A 4,542-nucleotide genomic window follows, 5' to 3' on the forward strand; every position below is an offset into this window, starting at 1 on the left:
CCGAGTTGGAATGAGTTCCAGCAAAACTGGAGAAACCGGAACTCCATCATTTTGAATTGAGGAATTTATGTCAAAATATGTTACATAATCAAGATTCGACACTTAAGTTGAAAATTTGACCGAATTGGAAAGAGTTCGAGCAGAAGTGGAGAAACCGGAACTTCATCATTTCGAATTGAGGCAATTTATGTCAAAATATAATTACGTAATCAAGAAGATTTGACACTTAAGTAGAAAATTTGACGATTTTCAGATTGAGGCGATTTGCAATTGCATCAAAATTGTGTAATTATAATAAAAAATCCTTTTCTCAATTCTAATAGATATGTTAGTTTTAATATAATAAATAAACATAACAAATAAAAAGGATTAAACTCAATAATTTTTATCATAATTGAATATCTAAAGGATTAATTTCAAATTTCAAAGTAACAATTTCATCATAATGAAAAATTCCACTCAAAATCCAGTACTAATAAATTTTACTGATGTTGAACTTCCGCCTCCCCTAATTTTCCTGTAACATAAAAATTAATAATGAGTACGACACTTCGATAAAATGAAGCAACAATTCAATTAAAAAAACTTCTACTTATAATTGCATCTTATTCTGAATTATTGTTATCATCCAAGTTCACTGCCGTTAGGGAAGATTTTTTAGCTATGCCGGTAAAGACAAAAGGACCCTCAAAAGCATTCACATAAGGACTTCGTGATGTACCCAAATTCTGTATGGCTTATGGATACCAGATTTTTGCAAATGCAAATATTTCCTCTAGAAAATATAGTTTTTTGGTTGAAAAGAGCTTACATTTCGTGCATGGACAGCAGTATAATCTATCTGCCCCTTAAGTATCTTTTGTGAACCTGATAAAGGATTCAACTCCTTCCAGAAATTGAGCCGACTGTCGTGGAGCATCCATCCATTCTTTGCTTCGAGGTGTAATAGACATCACTTCAAGTAAACCTAAATGACATACATAAAAAAAAAGAAAAATCCTAGTCAATAATATGTAAAACTGTGATGGATCAAATCAAATAAAAATCCCACACACCACGCTCAGCCAAAACCAGTGATGTCTGACTCAACGTAATGCAAGGATTCTGACTTAGAACACAAGGATACAGAGTACAAGCGTAAAAACATAGGCCAATGATTGTCTGCCAAATAAGATGCAGTGAACTTACTATCAAGAGAATCCTACAAAAGACAACTACAAATACTACAAAAATCGTGTACCACATGAGCCAGACAAGCAGAAGTAGGAGCTAAGCTTCACAACCAGCTTCTCTTACAATGCAACACATGTTAAAAATAGATTTAAACTAAAGGAGCGGTGAATAGTAAATTACTGGACACAACTACATGGATTTGAATAATACAGATAGAAATTTAACGTTTTTGTAACTATAATCCTTAACCTATATTGTAACGGGTAATCCACTACATATGTCAATAATCAAGGCAGACATTAACAAATAATCATTAGATTATATGAAGAAGAAGGGATTTTCAGAAACACATGAACGTAAACACTTGATGATTAAACCAAATTATAAACAGTAATGATGTAAAGCTGGTGACATATGTAAGAAACCAGGTGCAACACGCATTTGCACTAAGAGCCCTGACCAAAGTACCTACCGCGTGTGTTGTTCTTGGCAAGAAAAACGAGTGACAATGGGGAAGGAAAAAGGAACATGGTGATGCCAAATCTAATGATAGTCCAAAGGTATACAAGCTCAATAATCACAATGGGAGATCCTACTCAACTCTTAAATAAAGATGATCCAAGTCAGAGAATGGTGTACAATGCAGACAAAGCTTCAGTCAGTCATAATTCATCTAAGCCTTGTTCTCAAAAAATATAGTAGTTAAAGATGTCAACGAGTTACAAAATTAAGATATAATAAGTGTACTTAGTATCAAGATGATTAGCTGGAAGAATCCATATGAGATTAGTAAAGATAGTGATTAAATCTTTGAACCTCATTCCAGCTCAACTTTAAGAACCTGGAAATTGTCAACTGCAGTTCTTGCTACCAGGCAATATAAACTTTTAATGTGTATAGGGTTACTCTTCTAAGTTGGTCCATGAATTGAACTTACATATATCTACAATTCACTACTCAAATTGGGTACGATGACATGGACATAATATGCTAAAGTTGATTAACATGAATGTGATAAGACAATATGGATCCTCCTTAACTGATCAACTTTGACTTCAAGTTTCTTTTCAATGTACTTGACTATATTTCCTATACACCAAGCCAGAAATTTTAATTGTGGGGAAGCCAAAATATTCTGATTACGATAAACTAAAGAAACTAAACTAAATGTTAAAGTGGTGTATTATATCACCTGAGTTTATCCACATTCCACTTTAGTGCTTTCTCAATTAAAACTCACTTATCTCAATTATTTGTTACGATCTGACTAGGGAGAAGCATCTAAGATTAGTACTACTACATGGCCAGTGGTTGGAGTTTGTATCCTGTTGAACATTTTCAAACACCAGCAGTCCAGAGATGCAAAATTGACAATAATTCATGGCAAGGTTTGGCTAAACAACATTTGGTAAAAAATGAAGGCTAATCTTAGAGATTTTGAGACAAAACTACAAGTTATCAGAATAAGATTAGTATTCATTGCAGTAAAAAAAGAAATTACAAATTATCAGAAGCAGGGACGGGCCCAGAAAGTATAATTTTCTTTTAAGACCCGGGCTAGAAGTCTTGGTTGAGCAATTTTTTTTTTTAGGCTTGTGGATTAACAAGACTACCTGGGCTTTAGCCCCCTTTATCCCAGGGGTAGGTCGTAAGATTAGTATTATTGTCACTATTGCAGTAAATCAAGATTACAAATTTCATCACCAAGGTTCATCCAACTAAGATCATTGTGAAGCTGGTGTTCTTACGCAAAAACTGCTCTCTTGAGAAGAACACCCCAGGAAAAACTTAGCAGCTCTTAGCTAGAATATACTAACCATGTATAACACAATAAAGGAAATCCATATGTCATACTCTCATAAATCAACCGATCAGTTGCAGAACCAATTTATCAAATAATTTTTTTTCTCGCAATTATCGATTCTTAGAATAGATTTGAAAACCCAATTTTTTGATTAACCAGACAGAACCTTGAGCTAGAAAATAGAATCAAAGATGAAAAGGGATTTGAAATTTACTTTAATTTGATATCTTCAACTTCTCCGATCTCCTCTTTGGTTTGTCTAGCAAAATAACAAAGAGAAGGGTTTGAAGAAGTGAATTTAGAAACCAGTTTCATTCAACCAAACTAATCAAAATAATTCCTTCCCAATTAATCAAATCAAAATCTTTGGATGTATAATTTTGGTCACCAAAATCAATTTTTTTAGGGACCAGAGGAAAACCCAGATACAAAGATGACAAGGATTTAAAACTTACTCGATACCGTGGTCGTCTTCTTCTAAGTTAGGCTCTCCTCTTGTAGTTAGGTTTCCCGAGGGAAAAACCAGATTGCAGGGTGAATAGATGAACTCAGAACTTATAAATTATCTTCTGGTTCTGGGGTGTTAACTCTTTTGCTAGAATGGAGAGTGAGCCGGTGTCTATGCTAACTTGCTAAGCCAGTGGTCCGGAAAGGATGGAACCGAAATATCTCTCTGCACTTATGGCAAGTAAGCGGGTGTCTATGCCATGCCGATGGTTAACCATTTTTGTGGGGTGCAACAGAATATTATTGGGGGGCGTATTTAAACTTTTAATATCAGACAGATTTATTCCGTAATATAATGGTTTATTAAAAATCGCGCACCTATAAATTTATCACATTTGAAAATAACAGCTTTTTTGTGTTAATTGATGGATCCCACAATTTTCATATTATATGACATGATTTATTTGTAATTACTAAATCACATAATTAATCTGTCATTTAAAAACATGATTAATAGCCCTTTTGGACTAGTGATGAAGTCTATAAGTCGTTAACCTGATTTTTGAGAAGAAAATCAAAGGTTTATGGAGATCGACTCTAGCGGGCGCACTAGTAGCACACAGACGTGTGGGGATTAGTTTTGCACAATGCTAGATGTCTCCTTTATATAGCTTTCAAATAAGTGTTTTGCTTAGTTACAAAGCAATCCTTATTCACCGTTAGATGAAAACCTGATTTAGATTCAAGCTAATATTTCTCAACCGTTAGATCGAAAACTTAGCTTCTCACACACACTTGGGTAGACGTTTACTAGGTTCGTGAAAACCATGCCCAAACGTGTACGTGTATGTTGGTTCAACATAGTAACCCAAAAGGTTAACCGTATGAGCATTTCATATTAACCTTGTTCTTCTTCACCATAACTAGTTCAATTGACTCAAATGAACTAATTAAAGAGTTGTTCAATTGCTATGGGATCATATGTAACTACATAAGACACAATTGAAACAAAGATGATTCGATTCGACTGAATCGGCTCATGAACATTATAGCAACGGTTTGCATAAAATATTCCTTAGTAATTTAATGTTTCATGTTTAGAGCACATCTTTAGATCA

At 34.1% G+C, this 4,542-nt stretch overlaps 1 long non-coding RNA gene across 1 annotated transcript; it reads right to left on the reverse strand.

Moving 5' to 3' along the window:
• Positions 1-454: 454 nt before the first annotated feature.
• Positions 455-3,608, reverse strand: LOC113339204. The gene is made up of 4 exons (XR_003354991.1): positions 3,433-3,608; positions 3,192-3,236; positions 812-967; positions 455-517 (listed from the first exon to the last, which is right to left on the reverse strand). It is a non-coding gene; the product is annotated as an uncharacterized LOC113339204 (long non-coding RNA).
• Positions 3,609-4,542: the final 934 nt, after the last annotated feature.

This window comes from Papaver somniferum, chromosome 1 (genome assembly GCF_003573695.1).
Source record: "Papaver somniferum cultivar HN1 chromosome 1, ASM357369v1, whole genome shotgun sequence".
NCBI classification, from domain to species: Eukaryota; Viridiplantae; Streptophyta; class Magnoliopsida; order Ranunculales; family Papaveraceae; genus Papaver; species Papaver somniferum.